A 15,055-nucleotide genomic window follows, 5' to 3' on the forward strand; every position below is an offset into this window, starting at 1 on the left:
GTGAAGCTAGAAGCAAAGCTTAGAGTAATGCAGCCACAAACTAAGGACTGTCAGCAGCCCCCAGAAGCTGAAATAAGCGAGGAACAGAGTCTCCTATAGAGCCTTTGGAGGGAGTGTGGTCTTGCAGACACCTTGATGTCAGCCCAGCAATGCTGATTTTGGACTACCGGCCTCCAGAACTGTAAGAGAAGACATTTCCTGTTTTAAGTGAACAGATTTGTCATAATTCCTTACAGCAACCACAGGAAACTAAGCCAGGACATATGAAGGAGAGAGGGGAAGGTCTGAGCTGTGTCCCGCCAGAGCTGCTGGGTACCAGTGCTTTGGGGTAGGTAGAGGCACTTACTGAGAAAGGCCCACTTTGAGACGTTGTGCCCTCCATCTAGTCTACCCCAGGTTCCCTCACCTTGTTCACTTGTTGGCTTCTGCTGATTTCAACAATGGCCAGGACAACAGTATTTATCCAAGTTTTATTGTGGGTTTGCCAACCTCTGCTTCAGGATCTGAGCACAAGGCATGAGCGAGGCAGGCGGGACCCCTGCCCTCACAGCATTCCCAGTCTCGGTCTCATGGAAGTGCACCAGCTTTCAGCCTGTGTCTTGGACTCTGTTCTTGCTGCCATTCACACTTGGATTTGGCCGTGGGATTGCAGACATGGAGTTCTGACCTTAACGTGTCCTTCCACTTGTTTTCAGCTTTGGCTATTTTCTGGTCCCTGCTCCTCTTCCATCTGTTCCTTTCCCTTTCCAGGGTCGGCACTTAGCCCCTGCTACACGCCTGGTCCAGCCTGGCACGTTTGGACTGGCTAATGCTGACTGCTCCATTTATCCATCCGTTTACCTCATCATGGACCCATCCACAATCTGCAATTCTGTTTTCTGGCCAGGTCTCTTAACATCCTGCTTTGCCTCCTAAGTATAACGTCACATTCGTTTTTTTGGATTTAACCACCACTCTTGGTCTTTTGGCTCTGATCCTGAATTCAAAAGTTGTTAGTAATTTGCAGTTATTGACCTATTCTACCTACCCAGATCCAGAACAAGGGGGGCACCCAGAGGAGGTTAAAGAAGGCCATGATGACCTGAGCAAAATTTTTGTTATTGTGATCTTGAGATGCTTGCCAGCCATACCAGCTGACAGTTTAATTGTCGCAGCGCTTCCCAAGGAGGCAACATTTGGCTGGCTGCTTTCTTACACAGCGCAGCTTGGGCCAGGTTAATAAGTGTACTTTGTAGACTGTGAATAATCTCTTTGCACAAAGCAATCTGTTTACTTTGGGGTGTACAACCCAATGATCAGCATACACACTCTTCACAACTTTCTCTTCAGTTCTTTACTTGCTTCTCTTTCCTAGAAAAGGGTAGAAAAGGTGAAAGTGAATGTTTGAAAAGCCTTAAACAAAAGGAATGTGTGTCTGAAGTTTTTAATAATCACGTGTATGTCCTTTTCGAACACATGGTGCAGGAGAACCTTGAGTGTATTTTTGTTTATTTCTCTATATAGTATTATGTAGCAAAGGGGTGGGAAGATGGAGGAGAAAGAGAGAAAGGAACTGATTTTTACTGAGTGCCTCTAAGTACCAGGCACTGGGGTGGGTACTTTGCAGATATTATCTCATTTAAGTCTTACAACGATCCTCAGAGTTAGGTACTATTACCTAATTTTATAGACGAGGGAATTGAGACAGAAAGTTCAAAGGCTTGCCCAAGGTCATGAAGTTGAGATTTGGAACTGGAACTTGAACACATATCCTGATGTCAGTACCTAATACAAATGGAATAATAATAACAAAACACCTTTTAGAAATCGGCTATGAACAGAACTAAAACTAGTCCAAAACACTCGAGGCATATTATTACCTCTTTGCTGGAACAAGGACTGACGTGGGCTTTAGAAACCTGGAATTTCTTTCTTAACGGATACTTGTAAGTATAAAGGCACTGCAGTTGTAGCTGGAGGTTGCCACCTGCAAGTCTGCATTTTTAAACTGTCTTGCCTTAATTAACACTCCTCGAGGTCTTTAAGATACAAAGATAAGAGCTGTCATAGGCATGACAAGTATGACTGCAATATTGCTCCCAAAGCAAAGAAACATTCCAGAGACATTGCAAGGGCCTGGCTGAATCAGAGGTGAGTCCCAGTGGCCTGTATGCCATACTCTGGAGATGCCCCAAAGTGGAATTCTGCAGGGAGACTTCAGTACTTGGGCAGAAGACCCTCACTGTCATTAAAGTATAAATGCTCTTTGGCGGTATTAGGAGGAGGTACTTGGAGGTGTTGTTATCCGTTATTTCACCTGAGTGGGAAAGAATTTCAGACTCTGTCTGGGGATCTGTTTTAAAGGGAGAGAAAACCCAAGGCTGTCAGGTGCAGGGGGCTGGGCAGAGGATGGCCACAGCCACAGGGCGAGTATGAAAGCGGTGAAGTCAGACTCCAGTTCCAGCCAACCCCACGTTTCACTTGGGATTGGTCCTTGGAATGAAACAGTATTTTAATCCTGCAGCTAAAGGCCCTAAAACTGCACTAACTGCAAACAGGGATGGGAGTCTCAGAAGTAGATGGAAACTTCCACGGAAGGAAAATACAAGCCCAAAGAGTGAGCAAAGGGCAAAAAGATATTTCGGAAATTGGGGTCAAAATGATTTCCCAGGGCAACGGGTGAAGACAGGGAGCCAGGAAACAGCAGCGAGAGATCCACAGTTGGTGGGAAGAGGATGTAGACCCAGCTTATGTGTTTTGATTGTCTGTGACGAGACACAGAAAATGCTGTACTGTTGTTTTCACTGTGGTGGCCTTACCCTCCCTACAACCGCCTGGAAGGTAGTGTTGTTGTCCATATTACATGGGGAAGCTGAGGTCCAGAAGGAGAAGTGCCAGGTCCCAGGTCACCCAGTTAGCAGGTAGGACCTGGGATCCTGTTCGACTCCACGGCTGTGCTCTTCCCACCAGCCCACGGCTGCTTCCCACATGCATCATGATCAAGGATCCAAGGAACCAAGAGAGATGAATGAACAGTGTGGAAGGCACCTGAGCTGTAGAGCCAGCAGATCTGAGTTGAAATCTTGGCTCTGTCACTCAATTGTTGCGTGGCCTTCAGAAATATTTGACCTTCTCAACCTTCTTTCCCCATCCCACAGAAAGCGGGTGAGAGTTCCCTCCTCTTCCACTTTAGAAGTTGGTCATTCACACTTAAAATGCAGATGATGACAGTAAAGATGCAAATCATAATAGTTCACATTCATTGAGTAATTGCTGTGCGCCCCACGCTGTTCTAAGCAGCTCCCTTATATTATTTACTCCTTACAACAGCTACATTAGATAGAGATGATTGATTCCCATTTTACAAGGTGAGGAAACCAATGCATAGTGATATTAAACATGTTGTCCAAGGCCCTCTAGGTGGTAAGTGGGAAAGTTATGAAGGAGAGGCACAGATAAGCCCTTGGGGCTGGGGGTGTGGAGATCTGCAAGGATTGTAGAAGAGTTGACCTCATGCCACCACTGGGCTCTGCATAGTCTTTGCCCAACAGATGGGAGCTCAACAGGTAATGACTGATTTCTTCTTTTAGGTCCTCCCTGCCTCGGTCATTTCTCCCAGAGGCTTCTTATTCTCGAGCCTTAATTTCCTCCTTGCTGTTTTTTAGCCGAAGCCCTTGTGATTCAGTTCACTCTCCTGCCAGGCTTTCTTTCCTCAGTCAGGTCTCAATTCCATCATCCATCACCAATCCTCATCCTCACATGTCAACAGTCTCGCAGGTTCCTGTCTTTTGCTCCTCTGGTTCCTCTATTTCCCGGCACCTCATCACTTCCTATGCTTGCTTCTCAGGCTCTGATCTTGGGAGGCAGCTTTACTGGCTTCAGCTCCCTAAACAGTTACCTCCAGGAGCCCTTGGTCCAGTGGGATGTGGCGGAGACTGTAGGACATCTGCATGTCAGAGAAGGAGTTGGGTGGGATGTGATTGACCTTTAAGAGTACTCTGTCTCAGAGCAACTATTATAAAGCAAACACAGAGCTGGTGTGTGCTGGGCCGGATCGGGAAACAAAGTCCAAGGAATGGGCATCTGGAGCTCCTGGTCGCACACAGTGTGACCAGACCCAATAAGGAGCTCCCTATGAACCCAGGCCACACGGCTTAAGGTTTGAATTCTAGGGGGAAAGCCATCAATTCAAGATGTGGGGAAGCAGACTGAGTCCCCACTGCTGGCCTTCTTGCTGCAATGCAGCTCTCTCCACCTCCCCCACCCACCCTTTTCTCTGAATTTTGTTTAAGAAGCTACAGGTGATAGTAGTCAAGTCACTAGATGATGAAAGTGAAGGAAAAAAAAAGACACTTCTGTTACATAGGGCAAAGGAGGAGTAGAGACCCAGAAAAACCCACGTCTCCATGGCCTAAAAATAGGTTAAAAGACTGATGGGAGCTTGTGACCCTAGACAGAGGAACAGCGCTGTGCTGGCCGAAGAGCACTGTGCACCGCAGCCACGCTGAGTAACCAAGTAACCGAGGAGATGCACACCCAGCTCACACCGCAGACACCGCCGAGGCCACGAAGCCTCCTCTCCCGGCCGTGCTGCTGCCATCTGCACCCCATGGGTCCTTCCTGGAGGTGGAGCAGCCCCCCTCCCCTCTTCTCCCCACAGCAGCCCCAGCGGATGAGGCTTGGTGCTCTGGGCGTGGGGGAGGGAGCAACCTGACTGATTATACCCACCTCCCCCAAAGCTCCTTTTAGAGTGGGCTGTTCCACTTTCCCTGTAGCTTAGCAACGCAAGCCCCTGACAACTGATTTATTGGGAAAAAGCTTGACTTTTTCCAAGCAGGTTTTCTCTTTTCTTTCCATCTTTTCTTTCCCTTCTTTTCAAATAATCAAACCTTGACAATGATGAGGTCCTTGTGGATTCCTCCCAGGGATGCTGGTTTCACCTGGCTTGGCTATCGTGGACCCCTGCTTGGACATCAGCTTTCTCCCTGTCTTCCAGCCTCAGGTCTCATCGCAGTCCTTCATCCATATTGTAGCCAGGTTGATCTTTCTGAAGTTCAGTTCTGATGAGCTTCCTCTCTTGCTTAAAACCCTTTGATAGCTCCCAGGAGAAATCTTCTCACCTGGCCCCACAGTGACAAACCCTGTCTATCTGATGTCACCCATCCTTTGTCACACCTTCACACCCTCTGCTTCACCAGATTATAATTTTTTCTTGCCTTCAGATCTTTGACTCTGCTGTTTCCTCTGCCTGGAAAGCCTTACTTCTGCTTACTTAGCTGTGAAATGTTCTTCGAGATTCAGCTTAAACATTGGCTCCTCTGTGAGCCTTCCCTGACCCCTCCCAGGACAGAACTGACCACCCCTTCCTCTACTTCTGGGGCTTATATGTGGAATTGTCACTAGACTGTGAACTCCTGGAGGGCAGGGAGTATTTCTCATCCTCCAGCATGTGGCCAGTGCCCAGCCCAGTGCCTGACACGTGGAGGAGGGTGAACTATATACATGATCAGATGAGTAAGTGAAAGATACTGGAAGGAAGGAGGAGAGGAGGGCGAATGGGAGGGAGGGAGGGAGAGAGGAAGATGTGATGGAAACACACAAGTCTAAACATCCAGAAGGCAACATCCAAGAAGGTAGAGAAATGGAGTCCAGAGTGACGTCTGACCGCCAGGATGAAGGTGGCTTCTCTTTCATTCCCAGGACCCAAACTTGCGGATCAGAGGCAAGGCAAGGTGGGCTTCTGGAGGCCTGGCACAGGTACATGGTAATAGAAAATGCAAAGCCAAACCAGCTGAGCCCATTTGCTCCCAGATCGCTTCCTGCCTGTCTCTCGCTCTGCTCTGAATCACAGGGAGGCTGACCACTGGCGGCTTCTCGTCATTGGCTTTTGGCTGCTTTGACCAATCGGAGGTGTTGATGGGAAGCGAGGGCATTTTTCTCTGTTAGCCTCTAATGGCATTTCTGGCAGTGACTCTTTTTGGGTCTCTGGTACCTGCCAGATAGGCCTGCTCCTATTCCAGCTTTTGGCGGGTGACCCTGGCCCCTGGGCTCAGGTGACGCTGCTTCTCTCTCTCCTTGTCTTTCTAGTCCTGGGGGGGTGACGGTTGCTTCCAGCTGCTCAGGGTTGCCTCATCATCCCCTGGTAGATTTACCAGCTTCTCTGTCACTCATGTAACCAGTTCCCTGCAGTAAATCACCCTTGTTGTAAATCTTCAGAGTGGTTTCTGTTTTTTGGTTGGACCCTAATATACCCGTTAAGTGACCCCATTATAGGGGATAAGGTCACTGATGCTTGCTTTGGAGGAGGTAGTGTATTTCCCTGTGTCTTTTTCTGGCTTATGATGGGGTTAGGTTGTGTGATGTATATGTTTAAACTGGATGGATGGGGGTTGGGTGCATTTTCTTGGTCTCCAGACCACATTGCTGCTCACTTTGAGCTCCGAGGGCCCTCTTTGCAAGTTCTGCATCAGCAACAGGTCCTCTGGGCTTCAGTGACTCTGCCTGGCCCCTGCCTGCAGCCCCCCTGCGCCTGGGAAGAAGATGGGGATCTGGCCTCAGCCACTGAGTTCCTATTGGAAGAGTAGCATAAAGGAGGATGTCAGGGCAGCAAGGAGCTGGCGAAAGGAAGAATAGACTGTGAGGCATGAAGAAGGGAGGAAAGGAAAGGGGAAAGATGGGGAAGAGAGAGAACGGGACAGAGGTATCCGTGTTTAGCACATTGTCTGCACATAGGAGGGCTCAACTGATATTTGTTGAATGAATGAAAGGATAGAGGAAGTAGAAGGAACAGGCAGAGTGTGGGTGGTACTGGTAATGATCAAGCGACCTTAGTCCCCATTCCCGCTGCTGTCACCCTGCTTCAGGGTGCCCAACAGCTCACCCATGACAACAGTTTCCTAACTGGTTTCCTACAATCTCCATGACCCCTGATGCAGGGACTTTCCGAAATCATGGTCTTGGTTGTTTGAACGAAAATGCATTAGTGGCTCCTAGAAGTGTAGAGATGAAATTCTGTTGTGCACTTCTGAGCATCATCTTCTACTGCCTACTTTCAACCTGGACTCTTCACATTGTTCCCCACTTCTGGAACATTTGTAGGGATCATTTCCTTATAAGGCATGCTTCTTAGCCTCAGTCCTGCATCCTAAACGTGCTTCCTCGGTATCTATCTGTTTTCTTTTAAGGCTTAGTATTCTAACATAATTTGAGACAGCCCTGGGGAACAGGAAGTTGGGTAACTGAACTCAGATCTGGCCCCTGACCCCATCTCCTGGTGGTGGTCCCACTCCAGCAGCCAGGAGGTCACTGGGCCATCAGTTTAAACAATTTACACCTTTCCTGCAACGGACTTCCTCCTGTTTATATATCCATCTTCCTCTCTAGTGAGCTGTTCTCTCCCTGAGTTCCTGAGACATAATGAGGGGGAGCCAGGCTCTTGGTGCATGAAAGGGCCCAGCCCCCTGAGGCAGACTTGTTCATGCTGGGAGAGGTCTCAGGATGTCTGTTGCTGGCTGTGTGTGCCAGAGCAGATGTGGGGACCAGCACTGGGCAAGTGAGGAGGAGACAAATGAACATTTCAAACTGTGTTTCCCCCACAGCCTAGTGGGGCAGATGGGAAGCCAGGCTGGGACTTGAAAATTCTTTTGCTGACTTTGCCAGGAAAACTAGAAGACATCTAGTTCAACTGTACCACTCAAATTCAATCTGATTAATGTTTGCAGATACCCATGGTATGGCATGGTGGGTTCCATTTGCACAGACCTGGCCGTGACTCTCTGCTCTGCTACTTAACCAGCTCTACAGGCAAAGTACTTATCTCTTATTTTCTTCATCTGTAAAATTAAATAATAAATACCCTTCTTACAGAGTTCCAAGTAGTTTGCATCCAATAAGTCTTCAATAAAAGGATACTACTCTTATTACTGCTATTTATTAATTTATAAATTATTTAAGAAACCTCTTAGGGCTAAACTCTGTGCTTGGCTTTGAAGCTACAAGTGAAGATACAGACATGAAAAAGAGTTTGTCAGTACTTTAGGGAGCTGACAGTCTACAGCAGAGGTGGTCCTTGGCTTAATTCTGGCTCAGTGCCTGTTTTTGTAAATAAAGTTTAATTAGCACACAGCCAAGTCCATTTATTTACATATTGTCTATGACTGCCTTCATGCTACAATAGTGGACGATATAACCCGCAAAGTCCAAAATGTTTACCATCTGGACCTTTATAGAAAAAGTTTGCTAACCCTTGGTCTAGAGAGGAAGATGGATATATAATCAGGAGGAAGTCAGTTGCAGGAGAGGTGTAAATTGTTTAAACTGATGGCCCAGAAAAAGCGAGAATCAATTCTGACGTGAGTGGGCATCAGGGTTTTAAGCCAGGCCTTGAAGGCTGAGAAGAAAATTGATCCCTAGATCCTGGGAGTGCGGAGGGGTGGGAATAGGCATGTCAAGATGACCACAGGGGTTTTAAAGGGATATAATGCATATGAGGATGGAAGAGACTAGAAATTAAATGGCTAGTCCAAATTAAATAGCTAGTTGACTTTGGAGTCAGAACTTAAACTTGGTTCAGTGCCTTGTAGAATTTATATTACTTTGTATTTAGACAGAATTTTATAAAATACAACATGCCTTAACACATACTATCTTCTTTAATCCACACAACCACATTAGAAGGAAGGTATTATTAGTCTGATTTTATAGATAAAGGATACTGAGAAAAGAATAAATACTTAGTCAAGAAGTAGCATTACTGGGCCTTGAGTACAGGGAAGGGGTCTATGACTGTGGCAAGGGTACAAGGTCAGTGCAGGTAGGAACTCTGTTGCAGGAATATGTCCTGGTTGCCTGGTGCACGATGTAACTGACAGGCCTAAAAACATAGGTAGGGTAACCTCAGGCCTACACACCTATGGGTTATTCAAAATTCAAAATGTCTTTAGTGAAGATCTGTTTTGTATATGTACAGAGTTAGATGCTGAGAGAAAACCCAGAGGAGTGTAAGACAAGACCATCCTGGCCTGTAGGTTCAGTTGAGGCCATAACCCTCCAAGTCTCTTAATGGTTTGAAACCATTCATGTCAAGTGACCAGTGTTGGTGCTAACAACAAGGGCACAGGAGTTAGAGGCTGTATCAGGAAGGCTCCATAAAGGGTGTGGGGCTGGAGCTGGGGTCTGGCTGATTCTATGCTGAGGATTAATTCAGGCAGCCATCTGCTCACATTACAAAATCCTCATAAAGCCATAGAACCTCAGAGCTGGAAGGGACCCCACTTCTCCCTATCAATTTACAGAGGGGAAAACTGAGTCCCCAAGAAAGGACCAAGTTGCAAATAAGTACTGATATGGAATTCACACCCAAGTTTCCCTTTGAAATTCAGGGCTCTTTCTATAGCAGTGTTTTCTCCCTTTCTTCTGAATTAACCCGATTGACTTTCTTTTTCAGATGCATCCAAGGGAGTGCTCATAGATGAATACCCCCCAAACTACCCAGTGGGTGCATGACACTCTTCATTCTCCTTTCCCTGCTCCCCAGTTTTCCCTTTTTTCTTTTTCTAATTCTTTTAGGTGGTAGGTTGGGTTGTTAACTTTAGATTGTTCTTAATTTTTGAGGAAGGCCTGTGTCACTATGAACTTTCCTCTTAGGACTGCTTTTGCTGTATCCCATAGATTTTGTGTGGTTGTGTTTTCATGGTTATTTTTCTCAAGGTATTTTCTTCTTTGATTTCATTGTTGACCCATTGGTTTTTTAGTGGCTTGTTGGTTAGTCTCCATGTAGTCATTTTTTTCCTCATTTTTCTTTCTGTGGTTGATTTTTAGTTTTATGCCATCATGGTTAGAAAAGATGCTTGAAATAATTTCTGTCCTCTTAAATGTATTGAGGCCTGTTTTATGTCTGAGTATGTGATCTATCCTAGAGAACATTCCATATTCCCTGCCCCATTTTTAATATCTCCCTGCTTCCTCCGGGATAAAGACCAAAGCTTAGCCTGAGAGACTTTTGAGGATAATGGATATGAGTGTGAGAACTGGCATCAAACTTTCTGGATTTGAACCCCCGCTCTAACACTTAATCACTGTATGGCTCTAGGCAAGTGATATAACCATCCCGTGTTTTAGTTTTCTCATCTATAAAATGGCTGTAATTATAGGAATTAACTCAGAAGTTTGGAAGAAATAAGATAATTCATGAACAAGACATAGATGAGAGTTTGGTGTCTAGTAGGTGCTCAATAAAAATTAGCTAAATGATTGGTATTAGCCTGGTGTTTCTCTGACCCAGAAGTTGGACTCCAGACCATTTGCCCAACCTGGCCTCCCCAAACAGGTCTACTTACTGTCTCTTATAAGCTAAGTGCCATTTTTCCTCTTGAACCCCTCCTGTCTGTTCCCCTGTTCTTCCTTGCATGAACCTTACTCTCTACTTAAGTGGGATGTCTGTTTTACTGCATGCCTTGGAAGCCCCAGCCTCTGGTCACCTCTTCTTTCTGAGAAGTCCTGCAGCACTCAGTCTGGACTTCTCTGGTGTCCTGCTGCTGTTACCCATCTTGTATGTCCATACCCAACCATCCCAAGGGGGCAAGTTCAAGGTTCACCTAGCACTTCCCATCAGATTTTGCACATGGCAAGTGGGTAGCACTCATCTAATGCTTCACTTATTGAACACCTATGATATAAAGAGACCTTAGCTCCACACTAGGGATACAGGATTGATGAGCCCCATCTCCAGCCTCACAGTGGGATGGGAGACACAGACTCATAGCCCAATGCTCAGCACTAGAATAGAAGTGGAACCACAGCTCAAGGGAGCCCCTGGAAGGAGAGAGTAATCAGTGTGTTGGAGGGTGATGACAAACGAAGGTGAAGGAACTGAAGAGGGAGATTCCAGAGTCATTATACCGGAAGAGTGAGTGGATCTGGGCACTGAAGGGCGAGGAGGAGTTAAAGCTGATTCTGGGCTTTCCAGCCTGGACTCCTGACAGCATCTGTTTGAAAGGTAGCCAAGCCTGGTGAGGGCTGCCATAAACAGGGAACAGTGTGAGGACTGGGCCTGGCCGAATGGGTGTATGTTACTCCATCTTCGTAGAGGAGGGAACCCAGGTCTGACAATAGGAAAGCGCAGGAAGACTGACAACCAGGGAAGGTCCATCTGTGCCTGGTGCTGGAGGGGGTGGCCTGAAAAAGAGAGATGGACGGCGGCAGCAAGGTCAGGGAGAGACAGGTGTGGGTGGGGGAAAGGGCAGTTGAGGAATGAATTCGGAGGGAACTCTGAGCATGTGGGGGGCAGAGGAGGGTTTTGAAGGCCCCAGTTGCACTGGGCAGTGGTATTGGCAGAAATAGAGGAGTCCAGGAGGAGGATAAAGTTTGTGCTTTGCAAAGGGAATTGGGGTATTTAGGGGTGATCCAATGCTGACTTTGCGATGCTAACTGCATGCACAAGTACCAGAGAATCTCCCCAGTAGGCTTCAGGTGGCTCTGACCACCTGCCTTGTGAGAGGGAGAGGTGGGGCTCATGGAGGGGAGCAGGGACAGTGGGACACCGGAGGGGATAAAGGCACAGAGAGCTCCTTTAATGGTGAAGGGAGGCAGACAGGGACAGGCTGGGGGCTGATCTCAGGGAGCTGCCAAGTTAATGGAGTAAGAGAGGCCCAGTTCTGGGTGGAGCGTGACAGGTGACACCAGGCAGGTATAGAGTGCAGGGTCATTTCAGGAGGTGGGGTGGGATGGGCAGGAAGGGGGAGTTGTGGGGACGGAGAAGCCTCTGTGAGGGAAAGGGCATTTGAGGCCATCCTGAGAGAGAGGGTGGTATTTCAAGAGGTGGAGCGAGGGGAGAGTATTCTCAGTGAGGACCAGCGTGAGTACCTGGGGCGAAGCTGGAAGGGTAAGCTGCCATCAGATGATGAGAGGGTACCGGATGCTGGGCTGAGGAGTTGATGTAGGAGCTTGGCAGTAGGAAGCAGCCCCTGAAGGTTTATGGCAGGGGATAGACCTACATGGACATTCTTCAAACTGGCTTTCAGAGAGTCCAGAATGGAAGTCCCACCTGGCACGGGTTGATGTAGGGAGTGCCTAGTGCCAAGGGGACCTTCTAGAAGGCTGTTCCACAGTCTAGTGGTAGCCCGGGCTTTGTCATTTTCTTGGTGGGGACCTGGAACCACCTTGCCACCCTCCTTGCTCTGCTGACCCTCACTGTCTGTGCTGGACAGGGCTCCTGATAAGGCGGCCAGGTTACATAGGCCAGCTCAGGGGGGTGTCACAGATAAGCAGGGATCCTCTGTCACAGCCTGACCTTATCCAATCACTCTGGGTTGGGGTGGAGGAGGATCAAATAGCTGCATTGTCTCTTCCTTTCCCAACAGACTTCTGCATCAAAACTCAGGCTTTCTACGAGCGCTCCATGGTCTAGGGGGTCTCCCTCCTTTCAGATTACTTGTTCCCTTTTCTTACCACTATTTATTTATCCTCTTGTATCAGGGACTCTCTTGAAATGAAGAATTTTCCAGCTTTGTGTATCTCACACCACTCTTTGCACACAGTAGGCACACAATACTCTTGCCAACCTCAAACCCAACTAAACAAGCTCTCCCTTCCGCCTAGGGATGATTCAGTCCCATCCTCGAGGTGCTCAGACAGATGCCCGCCCTGGTTAACTGGCACTGTTACAGGATCTCAGCAAGAGGAGACAGGATAATAACCAAACAAAAACATTCCCTTGGCATCAGCATTTTCAGTGGATAGAGGAGAAATTGTTCTCCCGTGTGAGGTTCTGCAAAGGCATGTAAAGAGTTAGTTAGATCCCTGCCCAGGGACTTGTCCATATAAAGGCATTGCACCCAGAAGGAATGTGCGAGTCATGCTGGGAAGCAGGTTTCTCACTAGGCTTGGGGGCCTGGAGTGCTTGTGCCAAAGCTAATGTCTGGGGCTGCCCTGCCAGCACCGGGAGACACAGGTCCCCGGGGCCACCGAGCGTGACGTAGAGTGCCCAGCTTCCTCTGCCCAGCCCCTGCCTACAGTGGAGATGCCCGTGAGTCCGAACAGCGACGTGGCTCCTGAGTGGGGAAGACTCAAAACAGTGATCATTGCTATAGCAGCGGCCTTTCCATCAGGCCCTCTGCCAAGAACTCTCCATCTGTGACCTCGTGTCCACCCCTCACCCTGGGAGCCGCTGGCCCTTGAGGACACGTGGCCTGGCATCCATGTGGAATGCTGGACCTCGTGGCCTCTCGCTGGCCCAACCCTGCCACACACCTTCGGTGTCAGCTTTGTTCTCAGCTGAGTCCCCAGCACCAGGCACATTGTGGGCGCCCAAGAATGAATGAATGAAGTTAGTTGTCTCTCTTTTCCTCTAATTCGAGCATGAAGGAAGCAATTCATAGTCTTGTCCCCTCAGTTTCCCTGGCTCCCTGCCAGGTGGCTTTCTGGGTGGACATGCTTGTCTTTCTTCTCCTCTTGGTTGATCAGTGTTTACTTGTTGTAAGACCTCCCTTAATTACATTTATTCTGTGAAGCCTTTCTAAATCCATGCTCTCAGATCTCCCTCAGTATGTATATGCATCTATGTAGATAATTTCTTATTAATCAAGGTTTCTTGGCCTTTTTTCCTCTCCAAGTATTTCACTTGCCTGCCATAACCCCTCTCCCCACTCCACCAAAAGCAGCCAGGCCTTTCTGGACCTGTCCCCTCAGGGGGAGAAATGAAGGCATCTTCCCATCTTTGGGGCACCATAAACTTTGTCTTCAGGAGACTGGAGGGAACTATGGGCATAGACTGGAGGTGTGGGAGAAACACAAGAGAATTGAAATCAGGGAGGCAAGAGATGGGGGCTGAGAGGCTGTTGGCCCCTGGAAGGGGGCCCTGCACCGTGCTTTCTGCACTGGAGCCCTGAGAAGTGGGAAGACTGCAGAGCGGATGGCTGCATGGTGGCCCTTGGCCTACCAGGCCTTGGCCAGCCTCACAGAATTTCCTAAGTCTAATGTGACACAGACTAGGGGAATGAGTCCCTGGCCCTAAGCATGGCACCCTGCTGGAGGACAGGAACAGGGGACAGTGAGGGCAACCCATGTGGGGCATGATGACTGAGGCCCAGACAGGTCAGTGAACCCCAGACAAACCTCAGGACGAGAAGCCCCTTTGCCCCTGGAACTTGTACATACTGCAGAGAAAAGGGAAGAGGAATCACAAAATGACAGAAGTTAGGTTTCCGCTTCCTCCATGGAGGGGAACTGGGTATAGAAATCAAGTTGTCATGGAGGAAGGTATGATTAAGCACCAGACTCCGGAGCTTGGGTTCAAATCCCAGATAGCTGTGTAACTGAGGCAAGCCATTCCACTTCCCTTCTCCACTTTGCCCACATTTTTCGTTTCCGTTTTATCCTTAAAATGACTGGCTCTACAACAGTGGTTCGTATCATTTATAAGACAGACCCAGGTTCCAGTCCTGGCTCAGTACTAACTGCCTCTGTGACTCTAGGACAGTCATAAACACTCTGTGACCAAGTTTCCTCATGATAATCCCTACTGACCGCTGAGGTTATCATGAAGAGCCCAGGAGATGTATGATTGTCCTTTGGTGGTGCTCTAACAGGGAGTGAACATCTAAATTCTCATGCATTTTATAAATACCATTGACTCTTAGGATGATCCCTGTGACTTGTAAGTAGATTATAAATAACTTGAGGGAAAATACTGATTTCAGTTCTGCTAAGAAATTGATGTGTCACACCTGTGTCCCACATGCCCCGACCTGGTGCCAGGTCCCATCGCAGGGACCACTCAGTAAATATCCATTATTAATGGGGATTCTTAAGCAATAAACGTAACTTTATTTACAAAGAAGCTGAAAACAAGGTTTGGTTCAGAGGGTGAGGACGCTTGATCTGGTCAGAGATCGCTTAGCAGGGACCCATAGGACTTACAGTTTTGACTTTGTGATTAGCCTTCGAGGAAGACAGCACTTTTGGGAAGATTAGCATGAGGAGGACAGCTGAGGGGGCCTGAGCCCAGGGCAGTGGTCCCAGGAATAGTGCCAGCTGGGCTGTGGAGGTTCCCCACCTTCCTCAGTCCTCATTTCCTGAG

At 48.0% G+C, this 15,055-nt stretch overlaps 2 long non-coding RNA genes across 3 annotated transcripts in view; one reads left to right on the forward strand and one right to left on the reverse strand.

The window, feature by feature from the left end:
- LOC107033899 (uncharacterized) overlaps positions 1-15,055 on the forward strand; it is a 144,379-nt gene that overhangs the window by 38,249 nt on the left and 91,075 nt on the right. The window lies entirely within an intron of this gene.
- LOC140685897 (uncharacterized) lies at positions 457-5,060 on the reverse strand. The gene is made up of 2 exons (XR_012059348.1): positions 4,869-5,060; positions 457-1,350 (listed from the first exon to the last, which is right to left on the reverse strand). It is a non-coding gene; the product is annotated as an uncharacterized lncRNA (long non-coding RNA).

The sequence above is a fragment of the Vicugna pacos genome, chromosome 15, assembly GCF_048564905.1.
Source record: "Vicugna pacos chromosome 15, VicPac4, whole genome shotgun sequence".
NCBI classification, from domain to species: domain Eukaryota; kingdom Metazoa; phylum Chordata; class Mammalia; order Artiodactyla; family Camelidae; genus Vicugna; species Vicugna pacos.